Source organism: Pezoporus wallicus, unplaced genomic scaffold (genome assembly GCF_028554395.1).
Source record: "Pezoporus wallicus isolate ANWC-B61680 ecotype Strahan unplaced genomic scaffold, APGP_CSIRO_Pwel_v1 contig_2012, whole genome shotgun sequence".
Lineage (NCBI taxonomy): Eukaryota > Metazoa > Chordata > Aves > Psittaciformes > Psittacidae > Pezoporus > Pezoporus wallicus.
The window spans coordinates 2,030,375-2,055,246 of NW_026639840.1; the positions used below are offsets into that span (position 1 = coordinate 2,030,375).

At 35.2% G+C, this 24,872-nt stretch overlaps 1 protein-coding gene across 43 annotated transcripts in view; it reads right to left on the reverse strand.

Annotated features, from left to right (window-relative positions):
- KCNMA1 (potassium calcium-activated channel subfamily M alpha 1) overlaps positions 1–24,872 on the reverse strand; it is a 483,481-nt gene that overhangs the window by 222,216 nt on the left and 236,393 nt on the right. The window lies entirely within an intron of this gene.

Genomic DNA, 24,872 nt, shown 5'->3' on the forward strand with positions numbered 1-24,872 from the left:
CTAGTATAAATATACTTAAGGTCATGATAGCTTCAACATTTGAAAGAATGTTGCATGCAATAAATCTCTTCTATAATTAAACTGCTTACCTACTTCAATTCCCTGGCAGAAACTAGACTGAAACTATTCGCTGCATTTTCCCCTTTTATGTCAGTAATGTCACAACTAACTGCAAATATCATCATTTGTTCTGTGAAAAAAAAAGAACAAAAAACAGCCCTTATATTTTCTTTTTTTGTTACCTAAAATTCAGATCAGCTACTATTCTCTGTACTGAAGTATGTGTGAAGATGTGGATATAATACTTTTGAGCAAGAGAGCTCAATTCCTTTCTCATTTTCTCAGACAAGATCCTACTCAGAGAGTCAGTGCCATGCTCTCCACAGTGACAGCATGATACTGCAAGGCTAATACTTCCCTCGTCCCCTTCAGCAGTGCAACAACCCTTTAGAAAACAGGGAGGTGCAGAAAGGGGCAGTCTATTAATAGTTCTGCTTAAGCTAGTAAGACTCCAAGTTTTCAAAACTCATCTTGTGATCTCCTGATCAATGTATCATGATGGTGGTGCCAGCAATTAGTACTTCCCAACTCCAGGTTCCCATCTGCTGTTTTTCATTTCATTATGAGCTTCAGTTCTTCACCAAAATCAGTAGTTTGAAAAAAATTAAAGCTTATTTTATTTATTTTACCAAACCACCATTGAACTCCTCTCCTCCTCTACTAAAATATCTTTTCAAGAATTCTTTATGATCAAGATGAAGATTTATATAAATAGTTATGCACCTGCATGGACTTTTACTAGGCACCTGCTGTGAAGTTAATGCTCAGAATATTAATTTGCTTAGCAGGGCTACTGCCATGCTACCGTCTATTTTCATTGTGGGTTACCACATTTTGTTGCATGGAAATGTTTCCTTGCGTAATTTTGTTTCTATGCAAGTAACTGTTCCTTTGGGAAAGGCTTTTTTAAGTACTATACATGCATTTATATGTACTTCACAGACTTTTCTTCATACTGTATTGCCTTCTTGCTGCCCTCTCTGGATGCCAAGAAGAATATAAATCCAAAGACTGCTTTTGAAAAATGTGAGAAAAAGCAATCTTCAGTGTAATGTCTGCCAATTTTTAGATCTAAAACTCAACAAATGAAAAATCTGTCTTTAAATAAATGTTGTCCACCTGCCAAGTATACTATTTCCCCCCCCCCCCCCCCCTTTCTTTTTTTTGTGGCATTTCTTTACCACTAACCCATAGCTGTCTGCTTGTTCACTAAAATTTTAGACTTAATATTCTGTTCTTTCCTTCCTGTCCTCTTTGTCTTCTGGAGGCATTCAGCCTTGGAGGTTAGTTTGGTTTTTTGTTTGCACACAGAAAAAAAAAAAAAACGAAAGATCCAGATATTCATCACTTAGTAGCCTTTGAGTGAGACACTTCTGATATTAGGCTAGTCTCAACAGATTTTATTCTTCTGCAGGCAAGTCATTTATTTTCATTTATCTCCTGCCTGAGAGGTTATTCCACTGATTAATCTACACAGGTAGGTTCATTTTCATCTCTCCAAACCTGTTAGTGACAATCCCAGTCAATACAAATAATTCTGATTTACTTTTCACTGTTAGTCACTTACGTACAAAACTCTGTCTGTCCATAAACCCAAGTTTTATCTATGTTACAAGCAGTCAGAAAACTTATTTGTGGAGGATTAATCAAAGTCATCCACTCATTATTGAGCTTTGGTGCAAAAATTCCAGAAGGCTGCCATTATCATGTTCATTCTTGTACCACCAGGGGTCATCATCTCATCCCAATACCTTGTTTTCCATTTACTAATAAGATTGTGTAGTTGACAAGCACAAACTTTGCCTACAGTGCAAAAACTTTTTGCGCTTGACAGCTGTATTAATTATGACTAAGGATAAAAAAATAAGACAATCAGCTCAACAATTCTTTTAATGCAGCTTGCCCCTGTCAATGAGAAAAATTCCAAGCAATTGGTCCAGACTTAGCTGTGTTTTGTGAATTTTCGCCTGATTTTTCAACATATACTTGATAACGACAATATTTAGAAGGGCAGACATTACTGGTCTTCAGCAAACTTTATAAAATACTTAATACTCAAAAGGGAATTTTGCCTACTTCCATGACAGCAGCAAGAATCCACCCCATCAATTCAATCCAACTAACACTAACACAGTTTGCTAAATTGTGCAGGTAAGGCCATGGGGGTTTGGGTGGGGGAAGATGAGAGAGGAGGTGGGTGCCACCTTCTGAACAAGAAAGATATATGAAGAAACTCTTGTGACTGGAAGTAGAAAAAAATAAACCTATACAACTCTTTGTATCAGTGTAGAAAAACAGTCAATTAAATATTTAAAGTCTCAAAGGAAAAAGAGAATGGTTTTAATTATTTCTCAGCCTTCCTCACATTTGAGAGAATTTTTCAAGAGAAAGTACAATAAAGGAAGACACACTGAAATCACCCTTTTTAATATATTAAGTCCAGCTGCCACACTCTTAACTCTACAGATATACAGATTTAATGATTCTTAAAAAGTTCTTTTGAAACTCATCTTCATAAACTGGAAGAAGGAGGGAATAAGCACGCCCAATGCTCTGTGTGACTAGGATACAGAAGTATGACATTCAATATAAGCACCACAAACAATATTTTTATAGTTAAAACAATCTTCTTTCACCCCTAACAGGCTCCATTATAGTTACAGGGTAGGTCTAACATTTAAGAATTAGGAGAGGCTCAGTGAAGTTAAACACTACCATTTTCTTTAAATTTACTACAAACGTGGTTAAATGTATTTTTAGCACCAACTACAAGTTTTGTGAGGGAACGTCTATGTGGTGAAAGAACATGTTGACCAGTCTGCTGCCAAATTTGGTCATCTTTCCATCCTACAACATGATGCCTCCTTCCCAAAATATTGGAAGATTATTGTTTTAACTGGTACTAAACAGCCATGGCAGTGTTTCGTTGGCAGAGAAAATCATCGTTCTTCTGCCAGCTTACAGAACAGTATGCTTATTTTTCACTTGTTGTTGCCAAAAGGTGTTCTTTTTGAAATTATCACTCCTATTGCCACAGATGTGCCCAACTGGCACAATTTCTTCATAGTCAAATTGCCTATGACCTCTACTTGTAAACTAACTGCTTAAGCCAGTACGAAAGATGAAAAATAAATATTCAGGAAGCTAAAGGCTACAGCCTGGGTTAGAAGATTCTGAGGTCCCACTGGCTTAGCAAGAGACACTAGTTTGACCTTTGGTCAGGATTTGAAGATCATAGCCTGATGTCTTTAATGGAGTTACCTTCTGAGCAAAATTCTTAAGCTCATACAGACCAATGAAAATCGCATTTGTTGGTTTGTTTTGGTGTTTGTTGGGTTGTTGTTTTTTTTTTCCCCCAAAATCCAAAATATTACTGTGAATGCCAAGAAATTAGTTTCAATTATCACCTGAAGTAATTAATATATCACTATTAACTTAATGATGATTTTCAGTTGAGTACGAACATCAATTTTGCTAATTCAAGGAAAAGCAAGAGCAGAGCAAAAGCATCACCAAAGGATACCTTTAAAAAATTCAAAGGCTGTTCTCTTCCTTAGTCTGTTTTCAAAATTCTGATTCCAACACTGACACCCCCACTTTTGTCATTATAAATCATGCATGCTATCTTCTTCTAACCTGTTTATCTGTCCTTCCCAACTCTATTTTGGCAAAAGTAGGTGAAAAGACCAAAGAGAAAAATAAACTAAGTCTTCTAGCAGATACTAGCTCAATTTTGGGGGAAGAACACTAGTGATGTCACTCCACTGTTTGATGGTCCCTATGGTCCCTTCTGCCTTTGCTATGATAGCCCTAATAGCTCTCTTGGAGAACTCCAATTTGTCTTTCCCTTTCGAGGAAGAAAAAAAGAAAAATAAAATTAAGAGGAAACGGAGTGAGTTAGTGAGGTGCTATCAGGAAATATAAAATATGAGAACAGACACTTATGTTGGTGACAGGTGAGGTGTGCAACCCAAAATTGCCAGCTGGAGCTTCAACTGTGATCTCACAAGAAAATCAGCCAGAAATTCCTGGGCTAACAGCAGCTGTTCAAGAGATTGTGAGCTGCTGCCAAAAAGTGACAGAAAGTCATGGGAGTACCAAATATTTTGAGAGTCTGGCAAGTAAGACAATAATCATTACATGTTAAGCCAGAGCTCTCAATCCAAAAAGGTGTGGCATATTGCCCAAAATGAATAAGCTTAATGATCTTAATTTATTTTCCATGGGTTACATGATCACATCATTTGGGGAAGTGGTAAAGAGGCATATTACATTTCTTTCAATTATTTTCTTTCCCCTTTGTGCTTGTTGGTCTGCCCTGTACACCCATATATGTTTTGACACTACTTCTGGGTTTGGAAGAGAAGAGATTACTTCCTCTTTTTTTTTTTTTTTTTTTTATGTAGCGCAAGTACAGAGAATCTTTAGAGAGGTTCTAAAGATTAAGACGCACAGGCCTCAGGCTTCCCACTAACAATAACAATGACAATCTCAAAATCCATTAAATAAATTTTGTAATCACACCAACTGCCACTGGAATGATCAACATGCTGCAAGGACACTGAAAATTTACTGTCTTTTCTACCAGAGATTGTTTTTCCAAACACCACTAGGAAAAAATAGCTTGCAGTACTGCTGCTGTATCGGTATCTTCATACAAAAGATTACATTTCCTATGTTTATCATTCAAAACCAATTCTTACACACACATAATCAAAGCTTGAACCATGAAGAATTATCTGAGCTACAATATTCAACCAAAACTGTAGTTTTGCTATGGGACAGGTTAAATCACCAGGCATAGCACATTGAACATGCCTAGTACTAAATAAAAAAATGCTAACTGAGGCTATGAAAACTTAAGACAAAACATTGATTCTGCATGTAAGACATATGATTAAAAAGCAAATTAATATAGTTGCTTCTCCTCAAATCATTCTGTCTGTGCCTCTTCCCTCCAGCTATAAAATTGTGTTTATAGGTTTGGGTTTTGGTCTAGTTTGTTGTTTTGGGGTTTTGTTCATTTGCTATTCATCTTACCCTATGCTCATATCATATTCTGTACTTTACCTTGCATTTACTTAACAACCAATGTGTTAGAACCTTGATCTTGTGGACATAGTGCCTACAGCAACATAAATACAGAACAGCAGGAAAACTATCCGTTTCCCCCTGGATGACCTAGAAAACTCTGGGTGTGTTTTGGTATACAAGCCCAGAATTTCCTGAATTCACAATCTCAGCTTTTCCAATATAAATGCCGTCATAGTGCTGAAGCAAACTGTAGCTGACCAAAGCTTATCTGTACAATTAATACTACTGCACTACACGTTGCTGAAAGTCTGAATTACTGTATTTTGAACATCTTTGTCAGTGACACGGAGAGTGTACTGAGTGCACCCTCAGCAACTTTGCCAACAACAGCAAGCTCCGTGGTGTGGTTGACACACTGGAAGGAAGCGATGCAATCCAAATGGAACTTGACAGGCTTGAGAGGAGGGCAGCACAAACACCATGAAGTTCAACAAGGCCAAGTGCAAGGTCCTGCACCTGGGTTGGGGCAATCCCAAGCACAAGTATTTGTGGGATTATCTGGGCAGAGAATAGATTAAGAGCATCCCTGAGGAGAAAGATTTGGGGCGCCTGGTTGATGAAAAGCGCGATGTTACCCAGCAACGTATGCTTGCAGCCCAGAATGCCAACTCTATCTAGACTGCATTAGACCAGCAGGCTGGAGGAGGTGATTCTCCTCTGCTCTGGTGAGACCTTTCCTGCAGTACTACATTCAGCTCTGGGGCCCCAAACATAAGAGGGACATGGACCTGTTGGTGTGAGTCCAGAGGAGGGCCATGAATATGATCAAAGGACTGAAGCACCTCTCCTGTGAAGACAGGCTGAGAGAATTGGGCTTGTTCAGCCTGGAGAAAGGAAGGCTTACTGGAGACTTATAACAGTCTTCCAATATCTAAAGGTGGCCCACAAGAAAGCTGGAGAGGGATTTTTTACTATGGCATGTAGTGATAAGACATGGGGGAATGGCTTTAAACCATTCCCTTTCAAAGGAAGTAATTAATTTTTAAATTTGAGATCTCCTTGACTTGTGGATATTCCTAAAATTCATTTTATCTGATTTAAGCAATCAAGTCTCCACAGACCCTCTAGCAAATTTCAGGGAAAGCACTCTGTTACCTCTGCACATGTTCAGCTTTAAACTGATCACCAGATTTTGAAACAGAAGGGTGGGTTTGGTTTTTTTTCTGTTTCCTTTCTCAGCTAAGATGACTGGAACCACTGCCAAGCTCTTTGGTTATTTCCTGGGATTGGCTGGGAATTTAACTTTTATTTTATTTAATTTTAATTATTATTGAAAAGTGCCTGAACATTCAAAACATGTTTGTGTCACCAGCATGTCTCACAAAAGTAGATGAATGGCTTGCCTTCATACTGGTCGAAGGGCACCAGTAAGCCTTCACAGCCTAGACCAGCTTTGTGGGGCACCTTGCCTGGGCATCCCAGGAGCCCCATTCTGCACTGAGCACTGGGGATGAGTGAAGGTGGCTGCTCCCTGGGAGGACCATCACCCACATCAGAGGCCTTCTGCAGTGCCACTGGTCCATTCCAGTGTAGCAAGGTGCTGCTGGAAATGGGTCCCACTAACAGTCCTGATCCTCAGGAGATGGGCAAGGCAGGGAGGAGGTCTGGGTGGACCCAGGAAATCCCAGCTAAAGTTGGGAACCAGGCTGGGCAGCACCTCTACAGCCTGGTCAGCGTTGAGTTTAAGCGGCCTCTGAGCTACGTGCAGGGGAAGTCCCTGGGCAGCCTGTCAAGACCATTAAAGACTGTTGATGCCAGAATAAAATTTCTGCTAGGCCAAAACCTAGCAAGTGAATATTTAACCTTATGGAAAATTTTAATGGCTAAGATACAGAGGAATTTTTTGATGGAAATATTATATCAGGCTTATATATAGGAAGTTGGCCAGAAGCTGCAAGATTATAAATTGCTGGTTTTACTTTTAAGTAAAAGCTGCCAAGTATTATTTGTGAAATTGATTTCTTAATCTGCCCTCTCCAGTAAGCAATCTCAAAATTGCCCTCTGCACTAAAAATTAATTTACAGGGATTTAAGCAGTGAAAAAGGAGGCCAAGAAAAATAGTCTTATGACTGTTATGCTACGGACATAAATGAGATGGAACAAAGTTAAAATGAGTATCTATCTGTATTATTTTATTTTGTAGTCATTACCTAATGTTGTTTTTCCATGAAAGAAAAAAAGTAATTATAAAAATGTGTATAATGAAGAAAATGCCTTTCCTATAATGTATTTTATGCATTCTGAAGGCAAACATAAGAGTTGTAGTTTGCACATCAAAATTAATAGAAAAGAGGGGCTGCTTTTTTCTGATCCACCTTGAAATATAAAGCAAACTTGATGTGTTTCAGAGGAAGTCCAAGATTATAGCAAAGTAATTCTTCTGTGATTTAGATATGAGTGCATTTTTGCAGAACACATTTGTACAAACATCAAATGTTATTCTAATATTAAAAGACAACAATACTATGAAAGAGAGGAAAGTCAAGGAAAACTGCTTTGATAACACAGAAAAGCTACATGAATACATGTGGGAAGAAAATATTCTGAATTTAGTTTACAAAAGTCCTGGACTGACAACTAGGCTGCAGAAATTATGTCACGGTTTTCTTTGGAAATAACTGACAAAAGATCATAGGTCCACTGTTTGCTGCATAGAAAAGACCAGTATTTTATAGCAATGCTGTCTCTATGGATGTAAATACTAGAGTTAAACTTAAGAAAATTAAAATCTAATAGCAATATTATCATAGATGCAATGTTAACATAGGTGCATAAAGACATATAGATGTCTAGGGTTTTTTTTCTTCCTAACATCTTGATTTGTGAATCTTTATAGAATCTTATCTAAGTTTAACCTCTAAATGGCAAGCATTGAAATTAAACCTACAGAAACCAACTCCTTGGCTGTGTTTGAAATTAAACCTACAGAAACTAACTCCTTGGCTGTGTTTCTTGAAATACCTAAAATTTTTAGCTCTCCAAGTAGTCTGGCCTTCAACTTCCAATTTTCAGTATCATACTCCTTTTAAGATCAAACACATCATTATCAACATGTGCTAACAAAAATCAGTTACAAAGAAATTAGCCAATGGTTGGGGCATCTTTCCTTCTCTGTCAGTGTTTTATATATTAGGATTGCCCGGATGCTTAGAGGGTGATAAACCATCACAGTGACAGCTTACTGAAGTGGAATAACTCGGTTCTCTTGATAACAGTGTTCTTGGTCCTAGTCAGTGAAATAATGGAAGCCTGAAAGGTTCCCCAAGAATGAAAGACACATATCACCATTAATAGTAAACAGCTTTGCTGTAAGTCCATAGCTTTGAAGTTCTCACTGTAAAATAACTGCCATTAATTCAGCAGTCAAAAACTCTTCAGCTCTCTACCCACAAACTTCTCAGCCAGTCTTGTCAAGTTACCTACATTTTGACACCCTACAGAGTCTAATAGAGATTTCCAAGGCTGCCATGTAATACAATCTGAACTGCTGGCAGCCACAACTGCCTTCACATGCCATGTCTTTCTGGTTTCTGCTGTTAACAATACTTTCAGTGTCAACAGATATCATCTTACGTAATGCATCAAGAAGAGCCAACACATGTGTTCTACAGTTGACAGATTTCCCTCCAAAGATATATAGCATGTATTTACGCAGGCAGGTCCCTTACAGCCATTCTGACAGTCTAAGTGCACTAGCTGCTTTGGAAGTTTCCTTCAGAGTTCACTTTTAAAGTGAACTGATTCAACTTGCCTTTAGGAAAGGGGTTTGATTGGAAAAAAAACAAAACCAAAACCAATCAAATGAACAAACAAAAAATGCAAAACAAAACAAACAAGCCAAACAAAAAACCCCAAACAACCCACTAAAACAGATCACTGACTGTTCCTTCCTACCTGCCCATGAATATATCACAATGGGCAGCTGGATATGGTGACCTATTACTTCCCTAGCTAGACTCTAGTAGTTTAACTATAGCGCTAATGTGAAACCATCAAAGCTCACAGTAAACTGAAATCCACCATGTGCTACAACATAGCACATGCATACATAAGAAAATGTTCTAGTGTGATTTCCAGACCACAGACATTGAACTTCAAGAAATATTGGGTGTTTGCAGATCAGAAACATCTGTGTGCACTACCCATATATCTATCAAATGCATGGAAATTCTGTTTCATTTAAACAAATGTGTTCATCTAATCCTTTTATAAATGGAACCAATAACTTCCAATCTATTTAATAATTTTCTGAATATACTTGGTAGTAAATTTGCATATATGCCAGACCTCAAGTGATCAACAATACCATAACATAAGTGATCACAGTCTAAGACACTCCAGTTATTAAGCTAATTCATTTAACACATTTAAAAATTTAAGAGGCCTTAGCTGGTATTGTTTTGAAATGTACACAGCTATTTGGTCAGCTGCATTCAAGTAACTTAATAGCTCTCCTATTTTTTTCTTTTCAGAAAGTAGCAGTTGTCTGAAAACATTCTATTCACATAAAAGAAAAATATTCCCACCAGAAGAGAATTATTCACTACTGCCCTAGTTAAAAAATATTCCATTCTCCATACAATGAAAAGATTCAATTTTTAGAGGCTGTCAGCCGAATAATGAATAAGCTCTACAGTGTGATACACAATTAATTATGTGAAATAATTTGTCAAAGGCTAACAGTTTTGAAAAACTGAAGAATGATGCTTAGTTTACAATGGTAACCTTTTGACAAATACTTAGGTAAATTTTCAGTCTTGAAATGACTGATCAATATTATGAATTATTTAACAACAGATGTTGATTTTATTTTAAATGATACACAGTTTACACAAAGAACAACACTGAGCTACACTCAAATAAGAGGACTTAAAGAAATGATTACCATGCTAACAATGACTTATTAATGTGCAGTTTAAAGGACTCATGTTTCCACCAGTGTTGCTTGAAGCAGGGAAGCAAGAACAAAGTCCATGAAAATACAGATTTGGGTTTTCTTTTTTTTTACATACTGGATGAGATTGCAGAACTCTACAGTTAAATTAACCTGTAAGGTACTTCAAGAGATAAAATGTATTCTTTGCTGAAAAGAATTATTACAAATTAACATCATATATATATATATATATAAAGACATAATACACACATGGAGGACCACTGTGAATTAAAAATAATGAAAAGAAAATGCACTTTACTGAACAAATAGGCTATCAGCATTTGGCCAAATACTGTTAACATTTGGAGGCCATTTGGTGATCTCTCTGAAGCTAATCAAGAAATACCAGTGTTTCTAAAGAAAAGATACCCATGAACCTCAGCAGTCCTTTGACAGTGTTGTAAATAAAATAAATGACTGGCTAGGTCATTATGGTGCTTCTATCTTACACTAGAGATCTGGCTAGTAAATCTGTCTCTATAAGCTGGAATGCATAAAGTACTTCTGTTATAGTCATTCTGGCACTTTTCAGAAATGGCAGAGAAATACAAGTATTTTCAATGACTAAAATTATTACACGACAACTGGATAAATACATAGACATAAGTCAACCTCTCTTTCAAACATTAAATAGAGAAAATTAAAAAAATTAGACACAGTCCTATAAAAATTGAAGTTACTTGCACATGTGTATGTGAATTCTTATTTCCTGCATCCATAAAAAAATTAATACTATTCAAATACTTTTGAAAAAGGGACATTAAGCTCAGTCTGTCAGCTACCATCTTAAAAAGAACAAGAAAAGTATTGTAAGTAGAACACTTGAAAATACACAGCCTATAAAACAACATTGAAAATTAAAAAGAATTCACATAATACTTTTGCCAGCAAACAGATCTGTAGTATCATGTTCTCAGTATGAATCTCTTATTATAGAGATATATAATTCCCTACGCTGACAGCTATAAAAATTGCTGTGAAAAGTACCTAATTACATTAGATTTGACTCAACTCTATTGCTATGCTGCTTATATTAGGAAGAGAGAGTTAAAAAGTACTGCCATGAACTTTAAGGTCTTACAGCTCTGAAGAATTTAGCTTCTATTCTCACTAAACACGCTTTCACTTAAATTGTAACTGGCAAAGAGATTACAAGTTTTTACTGAATTGTTTTAAAGCAGGAATCATAAAAACAAAATCTCACACATGTACCAGAGTCCACTGAAGGTTCTTATTCTTTCTGGAAATTACTACATCAAAGCTTTTATCTATAAGCAGGTTTTGATACTCTCAAATGGTAAATATTCTTCAATATTAAAATGAACTTAACAGAACTGATTTGATTACTAATGCATGTATATATTCTAGTCACCAATTAATTAACTTCCAAAATTTATCAATTTCTTTGTAAAGCCTCAGACAGCTTTAAACTAAAATTGGGAGAAATGGGTAACTTCCCTTCAGGCACAAAGTGGTTGGGAATGGTAGGAAATGCTGGGAATACCAAAAGAAATATCAGAGCATAAGATCAGGGAAGTGGTCTGGGAGAAGCAATTTGGGAATAGGAACTCTGTACTGGGAAACACTGGTAGTTGCTGGACATTTTGGGCCATTTGATATCCAACCTTGGCCACTGCAGCCTGGTTCTCTTATAACACACTCTGATTCGTCCACTCTCTTTTTCATTTTTCTTTCCTTTTTTTCTGTTAGGAAATATGTAGCCTTTGAAAACAGGATAAAACTGAAAGGTGAAAGATATAGAATAAATACTAGTGAAAGTCCTTTTTCCTCACTCACATCCTGATAATGTACCCTTCATAATTCTAATGAGGAAAGTGAGTATTATGCATTACTTCGTATGTTGGGGTTTTTTTAGGGTGACAAGGACTACCACATTAGAAAGAGAAACAGAAGGAAAAAGAGGATCTTCTTTAAGTAAGAAACAGGTCAAGTTTATTGAAATGTGAAAGTACAACTTAATAATCTCAATTGGCAAAAACCTTCAAAGTCTTGTAACAGTCTAACAGCTTAAGAAAAAAATACACAAACTTTGTTTTTTGATGTAAAGCCTCAAAGGAAATAAAATGTTAAGAACTATTAAATCTCATGTAAGACCAGAACAAAATGAACTTTTTTAATAAGTCTACATTCCCTTCACAAACTCTAAGTTAATTCTTTTCTTATATGATGTTTTAAAAGGTCTAACCTTATAATTAATGCAGACTACCAAGTAGGGAAGCTATTTATCAAGCACTTTCACAAATTTTGCACAAAGATATTGTGAAAAAAACAAAGGAATCAATTAATTAATTCAGCAAACCTAGTTATTATAACCAACTTTACAAAGTCTAGTCTATATTATACAGGTTAGATTTCCCAATAAGGAAAGAAATCTGCATTTAGGAGGTTTTGAATCACATTATGTATCACCTGGTAAAAAAACAAAAAATCACAATCCTTTGTAAACATGGAAGGTTCCCCTAAAATACCTACAGACCCTTAGGGTCTGAATACTCATAGCTCTACAAAGACTGCAGATCAGACTTTCTCCCCTCCTTTTGATGTTTGATGCTTCTTCCTAGAACAAACTCTTTGCTTTGTGTTGCCATTCACCCTATTGTGCCTGATGTCAGGTTCCATCAGTTTTATTAGAGCACTCCAATCACTAAAGATGCGCCATAACCACACTTCAGCATCTGGATACTCAAAATCCATTAAGCAAATGTATTGAGACCCATGAAGATGACAAGTGAATTATTATTACACTTTTATGAATATTTGTTTAGCATTTTATAGCAGCAGCACACTGTGATTGACTACATAGCCCCAAGGGGAATGATAACAACTCCAGGTAGTAAAAGAAAATTCCCATAGCTCACTTATCAAGGCTTATATAAACACTGTAGGTCTAGCTAGATTATTTTTTCTTGCCTTCTGATGCTGCTACTAACGTACATGAGTTTTGTGCGGCTTTCCTATACTGTACATTCAGCATTCAGATTACTAAAGATGAGGATAACACTGAAGAGAGTAATACAAAAATGTTTACGTCTTTAAATGATTATTTTTAGCTCTCTTTAAAGTCACTTGTGTTAGGAAAACAAGCAGCACGCATGTTGGCTTTATACTGAGGTCAACTGACTAGGGAAAAACTAAAAATGCCCCTTAAAATCCTTTATAAGTTTTTATAAAGTTAAATATTTATAACATATATCTATATAACTTAAGAAAATACTTTATATCTCTAGAACTTTAAGAAAATATTGTAAAAGTATTTCTAAACCCCTGCTGAGGTAAATCATAGCTATAATTCCTTGAAAAGCTCTTTTCTCTGTTCATAGAGTTTATGAAAAATATTTGGTTGTTAGATTGAGCCAAGTCCTCTAACGCTTTAATGTGTAGAACAGGTACAGCATGACTGTAACATCAACAGTGTCTCCTAGAAATAATTCAAAGGATTCTCTAGAGAACTTCAATAACTGTAATGAATACTGTAATTGTACCACAGAAAATATTCTTCAGGAAAAAGCTTACAGAAATGTACCTAATGAATTTACTTTTATATTCTAATGAATTCACATTTATATATTAGTGTGCCAAATACCACTGACTTCCTCCCCAGTCATCATAATGATCTACAAGTTGTAGGTTGCCCTCTTTGTTTATATATAAAATTCACATGCCTAGTGGAAAGACTGGGAGCTGGTGAGGAGGGGTTGTTATTCTTCTCTGGGTTACTGCAAAGAGGTAAAAGGCTCCCCATTTCACACTACTGGCAATACATAAATTAACAGCCAATATACAATCAACACTAAGTAACCACTTACTCTTCTTAAACCATGGAATTAATATCATATATATACATCCCCTTCTGAAGCATCTTTTCTTCTCTTTCTGGTTAAATTGTCAGTATATGTATCTATATGAATGTATGGCCTGAATTTCTCCTTTTCCTCTGCCTGTTTCTGTTGGCCTCTCATAGCTTTGTATGTCTCATACAGAATGTGTTAGGGCTTATCTTGTTTCTGTTGCATCTATAAAATCTCTCTGTCAAACCTTCACCTCTCCTTGTAATGCCTTTTCAGACATATGGATTTAAAGAATTTATTTCTCCCTTTAATGTGCTTCTACATTAGTTCCTTTGAACTGACTCTGTGTTTATGTCAGACAATCCCTTGTGAGTTACATCATGATTCTTTCCTCATGTTGTATGGAATCTATTTCAGGTTCCACAATTTGAGGCGATCTCCCTTTGAATCAGATTAAGGTCCACATAGAGTATATTCCATTCTATCAGGATTTGATATAAAAAGCCTACATTAGATGCTGAGTGGGGGTTGAAAAAGATCTGGCAGCTGGCATGAGTGGGAGTAAGCAGCCTAAGGACAGTGTGCAAAATGCAGCAATGAATGACACTTCCATTTTTATCAGAAACTGAGCCTGGGTTTGCTAAAGCATCTGATGTGCTGCTTAAAATTATATTTATAACCTGCAATGCTTTCTTACTGCTACTTCCATCACTGATGTTAATTGACATTTAGTACAAATGGGGCTCATTAATATCTGGAAAAGGAGGGAAAGTTATCATCCTAAAGAGTTTTATTGTTCCTCTCCTTTTTGATTAAGGCCTGAATCTGATTTAGAGCTGAGTGACTGTGAATCTTCTTTACTTTACTTGTGTTCAGTGGTTACCTACAGAATACATAAGATCTTAAAACATATACACAAGTATGCGTAAACACACATACTACAGAAAACACACTAGAGAAGTAGAGAAAAGAGAAAACTCTATGTATTACATGCTGAAAAGCTTAGCTGTTTGTTGTGTTTTTTTTTCAAAGAAGTATTGATATATATTTTGTATTTCTATAAAGCAATACTTTAGGTATCATAACATATATACGAATATTAAGGACCCATTAAATGAACTTGTTGTAGGGGGAAAATTCCTACAAAGCGAAGATCTGTTTATGAAGTATAGAGCATCTGAGCCTCTAAGGTCCCAATAATCTTCTATTCCTATTGATCTGAATAAAATCAGAACCATAAAATATTCTTTTCATATAAATGAGGGAGTGTTTGCAGAGAAAATGCTTGGTTCTGTGTCTATGATTAATATAGATAACTAATTAAGGGAATAATACTTTATAATTCAAAACATTAACACAGCATTATGGTGTGCAGACATCAAAATTATTTGCCTATTACTATAGGGTCCTCGTGGTGCCATTTCATTTATTTTTTATTTTAAAGCATGAAGAAATAAATATATTTGTGAAATGCCTAAATGTAACTGAGTACACATCTTGGTTTTGTACACATGAATCTTATCTGAACAATTTCCAGCCATATTTATTGTCCTCTCGTTATCTTCTTTATGTAGCAGTCTCCTTAGCTGTTAAAATACGTGTTTCAGGACAGCCTTGTTGCAATTTCATATTGAAAGTAATTTCTTAGTACAAAAATAATTTATCAAAGGTGCCCCATCTGAAATAATACAATTTCTACCACTGCTAGAAGGAAAAGTGGTAAAAGGCAGCAGGTAATCTACAACATGACCACTGGGGGTCATTCGTTTTACACAAATACTCCAGTAAAGTATTTACTGGTTTTGAGTAGGAATAATATATTAACATAGTTATTTCTAAACAGAAAAACACTCAGAGGTTAATATCCAGAGGTATTTTCCACCTGTGCTGTATAATTTTAAATAGCAAGTGAGGAAAAATGAATAATACATTGTACAAAGAGCTAGCCAGAGTAATATCAAGAAACTGAAAATAATGGGCACATCAGCTATATATTATACCTATATATTATCCTATATGTATATGTATCTATCTATAGATTATACTATATAGAATATAATGCCTATATAGAATATACCTATATAGAACAGAATAGCTATTTATCATCTATATACCTATAAAATAGAAAAAAACAATCCACACCCCAAAAAAAGCCCACCATGTTTCCCATGGCTCTGTATTAAGTTTCAAAGGAGACAAACAAGAAATTGTAAATGGTCTGACGTGAATTTGAAAAATGAAACACTGCTTTTATCAAATTGTTTGCAGTCATTCTAAGAACTATATAGAAGTCTAAATGAAAACAGAGCTGAATGCTAACAGCATTTTTAAGAGAAAAAAAAAAAAGCACTTAACTGATGAAATTGTATGTGCTAAATAAAACCCAATATAATCCTTAGAAGCGTAACTCCCATATACATATTTGCCAGTCAACTTTAAATATGACTTAAAAATCAAACTGCACTTAAAAACAAATTTAACATGCTCAGCAAAGGTTCAAAAAAATTCAAAGTAAGGAAATAAACAGTAGGTACCTGCACCCAACACCACACATCAAATGTTTTAGAACTTCAGGAATTAGCTCATTTTATCTTAAGCTTTATTTACAAACAAATTTATATTTACTTAAGAAAATTAAACACAAAATCTTTGAGGTTTTTTTCAGTAAGATTTTACCAATCATGCATTGAAAATTAATGACATCAATTTCATTTTTAAACTTAGTTACGTACTTGTATAAACAGTAGCTGTACATGAAAACAGATTACTAGACATACATATTAAACTTTTAATACTTTAAAATTCTGTCCAGTATAAAACTAACACTAGATATTTTGGCTGCTAATTTCTGATCAAGAAATCATGCGCTTACAGAGAAAATTCCAGGCCTTCAATATATATCCTGACTCATTTTTAGCTCAAATTTATTACTCCTTATTGTCTCTAAGCATACCTTTCTTTTCCATAGGCAAACTATTATTACTATTAAGAGGGCATAAACAAATTCGCCATTAAGATAATACCGTTAAGATAATAATTATAGGGCTCAGAAACTATTCTAACAGATTTATTACCACTGAAGTACAATAAACCTAAGAAACAGTGACACAAAACCAAACCCCATCCCAATCAACTAGCCCAATCAACTATATACACCCCACAGCTTTAAGACTTACTCTCCCACTTACTGTAGTGTTCTAAACTGACTTTTGCTACAGTTTGGTGGTTTGCTGGAGATTTCTGGGGCTTTGGGGGTTTATTTGAGTCATCTGCAAGCCCTGAAATCTCATCAGGCATTTTAGAGTGGGCAAGGTAACTTTTTCTTTTGCCAAAAGAGGAGGAAGTTAATGTGGTAATGCACCTAGTAATTAAATATGAATATTGTACAGTGGGAAGAATCAGTCCCTGACCTTCTGTACATCTCCTAGTGTGTTCATTTTCATTTTATTTTTTAGTCAATTGAGTTTCTCATTTTAGAAATGATTATACCTTTTTTTCTTTAGGAGCAAATAATTATCACTGGGAAAAAAAAAATAATTAATCAACCTATATCTTCTGTATAAGATATCCTCAACAACAGAAATCATCCCAACACCACAAATGCCTCTTATGCTTCAGCAACATTAACTCTGTCAACATTTTTTATGTGAATGTACTAGAATCTCATAATAAAACATGAGGTACATCTTTTTGTCCACCAAATGATTGCTAAGCCTTCTAAAGCATTTGAATTCTTGTCCTAAAACTGTACTGGGATCTGCCAATTTATTTATTTATTAAAAAATATAGGTCATGAGAGACATTAATATGAACTGTACTGAGAACAGGTGAAAAAGAAGCAATCTCCATAAAAACAAACTGTACCTTCCAGGATATTCCTTATAAAGTAGACTACCTGAAGTTTGATAAAGCAGTGAGAAAGGAAGAGCATTAGGTTGTTTACTCTCATTTTTTAAATAAAACACACAACTTGCCCTAAAGTTTATCATACTGCAAATCTGGTTACATTTACAATGCTTCAGAAAGAAATGGAGCAGCCTCAGATTTGACATCTTCAGACTATTTTGCTCTGTGTAGTGCCAGTTGACCACAGTTTAGAATTGAGTGGAAAAACATTTCATGCAATAAGGACCTAACTATATACTGTTGGAGTAGCTACCTAAATGAGGCCTACTTGGCCTAGCCAATTCGCCAACTAACCTAAGAAGCTCATCTTCAGTAAATGGCATCTTCATTCCTTTTTTCCACAGACCAATGTGTCAGTCAGTGACAACCGCAGAAATTTTATTACAAAAGTTTTGAGTTTTGTAAAGTTGTAAGAAAATAAAAGATGAGTTCTATCACTTCAGGAGCATGGAGTTTAGATCAACAATTATATCTAATAATCCAGCCCTTGCACCAGCTTTAACGTGACCATAATCACCATCACAGATCACAATATGAGACAACTCAGATGAGTCTTAGTGCCATCACATGCCATCTTGATGGTACCTTGTTGCCAGTTCAAACAAGAATTTGCATTGCAGAGAAAAAGAAGCAGGAAAACATCACATCAAGCCAATAAAATAATGTGCTATGAACGTTCTGAATAGTGTATTTAAAAATAGTTTCCTATAAAACAGCAGCCTAAGGTGGCTAGATTCTGCTGTGACAAGCAACAGTTTCCCTGAACCCAATATCAGGATAGGAATCCTGAGAAACACACAACTAGAGAACAGAACATCCCAGCACTTTTCTCAAAATCACCAGTTTTTGGTCAAAGCACAGCAATATATTGCATTTTAATCTTGAGTTACATAAAAACAAGTCCATGGTCAGGTAAAGCTCACATGATGCCTGATATGGTAGGAAAACAGGATCCTGAACTCTTGGAGACAGGAAGGAGCACCATTATGAGCAGAGGCAGGGGCTAGCTAAGTTGCTAATGGGTTAGTGTATACCTCTAGAATAGCACCACCAGAGTTGCTATGCCATACCTACTAAAACTTAAATCTGACTTTTCACAAGAAACATCTGTCTCACCTTTGGAGTAAACCCAAGCTCCTGCAGACTCTCTTGGTGCCATGAATCTGTGGCTAGCACCATAGGGATGTAAAGAGTAAATCAAACCAATTTTTATTTAAGTATTTGTATGATCACGTATCTCAGTGCAAATGCAATGTTTTGGTAAAAATATTTTGCCTTAACTAAACATAATAAATTTGCTATTTTTCCCATTCTTTTCAACATGCACAATTTAATGAGAGATTATACATTACACTTAGAATTAAGCACACGGAAGAAAAACAACTGAATAAAGATATTATATAAAGCATGCTGTAGTTTGTTTTATGTGACATACTGGCATCATGTTAAAAATTACGCATTCTTTATAGATGAATAGTTTTCTAGGTTTTGAACTACACAGAGAAGTTTCACATTTCTGCAAAATCAGGCATGAAGCACTCAGTGTGGTAAAGTCTCCTCTTACTAAGCTGATCTAGCAGATGTGGTTAACTGCTTCATTTCCGATAAAGAGTTCATGAAGTTGTGGATGCCCCATCCCTGGAAGTGTTCAAGGCGAGGCTAGATGGGACACAGGCATGGCAGGGGGGTTGGAACTAGATGATCTTTAAGGTTTCTTCCAACCATAACCACTCTGTGACTATATGAATGTAAGATGTCTAAACCTGTAAATACTTAATTTTCATGTCTTCATTGATGCTGAGAATATTTATCAAGTATTTGTCATTGATACTACATATGTCTGTAAATAAGATAAAACTACATACAAATACATAAATGATAGCTGTATTTGGGATAAAGTTTTGATGAGATTCTTATTCACTCTTCTCATTACTGTCTCTTATGTAAGTTAGTCATAGCTGTATAGAAAATCAATCTGTTGTAGATTATTTACTTGAATTTTGATTTTACCTAAATGACTTTTGCATGTGACATCTATCTGACATTGCTGGACCATGGAAAGTTTAAGTCCCTTGCTACTTTATAGAAAAAAGAAAAAGGATCCACTATTCTTTTTCTGAAAAAAAAATAGAACCGTTGGATTATCAAGGTCACATACTTATGTGATGAATTCTAAAGTATCTCATGAGGCAGATAATAGAGGGTGATAAAGAAAAAAGGAAATATCAGTAGGAAAAAAAATCCTATAAAAATTATGTTTGAACACCCATTTTTGACAAGGAAATACAAGATTCACCTATATGTTTGAATAAAGGGGAAAAAGGAGATTCAGCAGAACATCTGGCAGAGGCCAATAAACAACTAAGTTTTGAAGACATGTACATGCTTGTCACAGACATTTTTCACAAATCAGTCTTCAAGAGAGTAGGGATCCTTTATTTCTGTCCCCCTTCCTACTGTACATAACTCTTTGTTATGTAATATTTCAGGTGACAACATAGCACTAGTTATAACTCACTGCTAGCTGGTGCTACATTACTGCACAGTGCTTGCAGCAAGAGCTTAAATACTTTTATACTCTTCTATTATTAATTATCTTAGAGACTGAAAAAATGGGAAGTTTTATTTCACTACAAAAAAGGAAAAGGAAGCTACAACAGATACACACGCAGAGTCACAATGCGCAGCACAAAACAGATGCCCTTCAGTTCTTTGGGAAGTCCCAACATTACTAGTGGCTGAGCAACTAGAGGAAAGGGAACTTAGGCTTTTAGAAAGAACACTCACTCAACATTAAAATGTTCCAGCGATATTTTTTTTTTATTTTGTTCTCATTTTTAATCTAAACATTATTAAAAAAAAAACCAAACAATTATTTCTGTATTGATAGATTTATTTCCTAATTACAATTTCCTAAATGCTGCACACCTTTTTCCATGTTATGTCTTTCATTCACAGCATCAAACTGTACAAATGAGTAATTCTCACTTTAAGCTGTCATGGTATTATAGAAACTAAGACACAGGAACCAGGTTTTCTTCTTTTATACCAGTCATTACCGAATATAATATGGGATGTAGACCAGTGAACATAAAGAAAAGTACTGCAGCTTAGAATCTGTGTGCTGTGGGGGTTGCTTTTTTTTTTTTTGTCTCTAGGGGTTTTTTGGGTTTTGGTGTTTTTTATTTTTTGTTCTCCAAACACTGTTGCTAAGTCACAGGGTTGTGAACACTGACAGGATATATTTTCCAGGACATAAATGGAAATGAGTCTATATTCCACTTAAACTACTGAATTCCTTAAGCAGGAGGGAGGCACTTGTTTCTGTTTTCTGTCACCCTAATATTTTAAACAAAGATGTGTAGGATTAGCTGGCTATGAAACAAAGTTGAAAGGTTTTCTTAATGTAGTGATGCTGTTATTAGGCAGGTATGGTAGCACTGAAACACACTAATGAATGCAGATAGAATAAATATTTCTCAGAAGAGATTAGAAAGTGAAATTATTTAGAAAAAATTGATGTTATATGCATTTCTGTAATGGACTTCAACCCCCAAATTTGTTGGTTTGGGTTTTTTTTTCAAAGACAATGTGTACATTCTCTGACTGTAGTGTGCATTACTATTTTGCTCCTTTCTTTTTATAGGCTTTTACAAGCAGCCACAAACTACTGCAGTGAAAATGCTCAGAGAAAATAGAAACACAATGTCTTTTTATTCATTAAAAGGTTTGTACTTTTGTCTTCATATTCTGTACATCACAGGAGTTGAGACACAAACAGGGAGAACAAAGAGAATATGTAAGCAGCTTCAGCAAAGTACTGTGTTGATCTATGCACGCAGAGTACTCAGATCAATTCAAGTTTTAAGAGCATATTTTCAGAAATGGGATTTCCACACATACACACAAAAATAAAGTATTATGTAATATGTGATAACCTATACATATAATACATGAGCATGACTATAGCTATCCCTGAAGAAAGGTTTTACCAGTTTGAAAGCAACTGAAAATTGTGCTTCAGTTCAAATAATACACAATTAATACAATGCAAACTAAAGGATTTTTTTTCTTCAGGACTAATAGCATGATATTGGTTTTGTTTTGGCTAAGTAGGCAGTAGTAAAAATGGAGAACGCTATATTAACTTCATCTTTCATAAATGCTTATTATGCTTTTCATAAATAACCAGAGAATAAGAAAATACAAGGTTTTCATTAAAATTAAGTACTCAAAAATCACTGAAATATTGATGTCCAACAGTATCCAATTGGGAGTGTAAAATGCATGAACTGAAATGTTAGAAATAAAATGGAAATGTGAAAGAGTTCAGAAAAAAAGCTGTGAGAATGAATTGGTCTAAAATCTAGTACTATTTTAAGAAACTTAAAATGAGGTTAGTAAAGTCAGTTAATATAAAAAAGGGGGATTAAAATGCAATTAAACATGTTGAGATAGCTCTACAGAATATTACAGCAGAAAGACTGCTAACAGGAAAAACAGGGTTAAGAAGAAAATGAAGCCAAATGTTTGCCTTGAAATGCATCATACATTTTTTTAACAGCAACGCCAGTTATCTACTGCAATTAGTTCTCTAGGTAACTGGAAGACTTTCTACCATATCACATTTTTTAAATGAAGTTTGAATATCTTTCTGTTAAGAAGATACTTGTTTAAAGAAAATGCTGTAGGAACTGCTGCATTAAGAAATGTGATTAAATGATCACAATAGGCCCTTTGGCTTAAATTCCCAAACCAGTGGTATTTTACAATCACAATCTCAATCTCATTTACCCTTTTTACTGGTCTACAACCACAGCAATTAAAAAAAATCAGTCAAAGTGCTCATGAAATGATTGAATTTTCAGTCCTAGGAGAAGTCAGGAAGAAGGTCAGCAAAACCTCCACCTTTGACTCTTAAGAATTCCGGAGGGCTGACTCTGGCCTCTTTGGGATGCTGGTTGGAAGAATTCCACTTTTTTAGGTGCTGGAGTGGGTCCAGAAAACAGAAACAAAGCTGGTGAAGGGTCTGGAGAATAAGTGAGAATAAGTCTGATGAGGAAAGGCTGAGAGAACTGGGGTTGTTTAGTTTGGAGAAGAGAAGGCTCAGAGGGGATCTTAGCTCTGTACAACTGCCTGAAAGGAGGTTATAGTGAGGTGTGGGTCAGTCTGTTCTCCTAAGTAACAAGCGACAGGGCAACAGGAAATGGCCTCAAGCTGTGCCAGGAGAGGTTGGATATTAGGAAAAAATTCTTCACAGAGAGGGCAATCAGGTATTGGAACAGGCTGCCAGGAAAGTGGTGGAATCATTGTCCCTGGAAGTGTTCAGAAACGGTGTGGATGAGGCCCTTAGTGACATGGTTTAGTGGTGGTCTTGGCAGACCTGAGGTAATGTGTGGACTTGATGATCTCAAAGGTCTTTTCCAACCTAGCTGACTCTATGTTTCTATGAAAACCAAAAAAACAAACAATTTAAGAAATCCTTAACCTAAAATATCACAATGCATTTTAAGCATGAAATGAAAAATGTTAAAAATCCCATTTCTAATAGATGAGCAATCACCAGTAGTGGTCAGGAGGAACTTAGTTTTATTTCTTCTTTGTAAAATTTAATAGTCTGAAAGAAAAAAAGCTCTATCCCAGATCAAACCAGGATGAAAATAAAATCCATTTCAACTGATGTTTCCACCAGTTAGGATTCACAGTTCAATGAATTTCCCTGATTGCAAAATAATTTTAATAAAGCAAGCCAAGATAACTCTGAAGTTATTTTCGCCCTCCCCCTCCTTTTTTCTGGTCTTTTTCTTAATTTTACACAAAAGGTTTGCAACATTTCAAATCTATAGTAAAAATGTAATAGTGTAAAATTTTTATAGGGGTTTAGTAACTGATAATCTGATACTCAGAATAGAATTTTTTTTTAACTCTGATGCAAGTTTATGGATCTTAATTATTTTTCACTTGAACTTTATGATAACAACATAATGCATGCCACTGAAAAATCTCAAATAAAAGGTGAGAAAAAGTGAGGTATCAAAAGAGCTTTAAAAGAATGTTTTTTAAGCACTAGTGTGGTTCAGAAAGATTATAGGCAGCAAAGAATGGATTTTCTTTAAATAATAGTATACCAACTACCATACTGCCTTCTATTTTTCAAACTCTAAGTCACCTAAGAGTGTTTCGACTAATATGATTATGAATAGCAGAACTACTTATCTGAGTTCAGTTCCATTATGTAGACTTTTAGTCAGAATCAATACTGTTTAATAATATAAAAACATCAAAACATACTTCATATACTCAATATAATTTTATTCTTATAATTCCATTTTATCAGGGCAATCCATAAAACCTGAGCCATCTTTGTTGAAAAATCTTAGTTTTTTTCAGGAGACATGAAATATAATTAATGGATATTTAAATAATTATACATGGATAGAAAAATTCTTTGGTTTGAGAAAACATTAAATTCAAAATGTTAAGGAAAACAATAGATATGGCTAATGCAGTATGTTTTAGGACTATTAGCATCAGACTGTCTAATTGCCTAATGAATCTTACAGATATCACATTGTCTCTAGCAAACTTCTGCAATTTTCTAAATTCTAAGAATTATTTTATGGATGTTGTAAAGAAATCAGCTTGCATAGAATCCACTATTTGTAATACTTATTCTAGTACAGATCCCGTGAAAAAATCAAGTCTGCAGTTGATACGGATTTATGTGCCATCAGATAGTTCCACAGCAGTGGCAGGCCCTCATTTTTGAGGCCAAATAATTCCCGTTAGTACCAGATGAATAAACATGCCATGAGCTACCAGTTTTGCTAAAGAACAGAGACTGCCCCACACCCTCTAATTGCTCTAGGTCTGATACAAGTAATAAAAACTTTATGAGCGCTAAAGTGAGCAAGGTCTACTACGATGACACAAATTGCCATTTTTAATATTAGACATTTGTACTTTATCATCTGTATCTTATTGAGGTTTGTATAGGGTATCCTATCACATGCACCTTATGCTGAATACAAGCAATCGTTTCATCACTGTTCTCTTGAAGCACTCT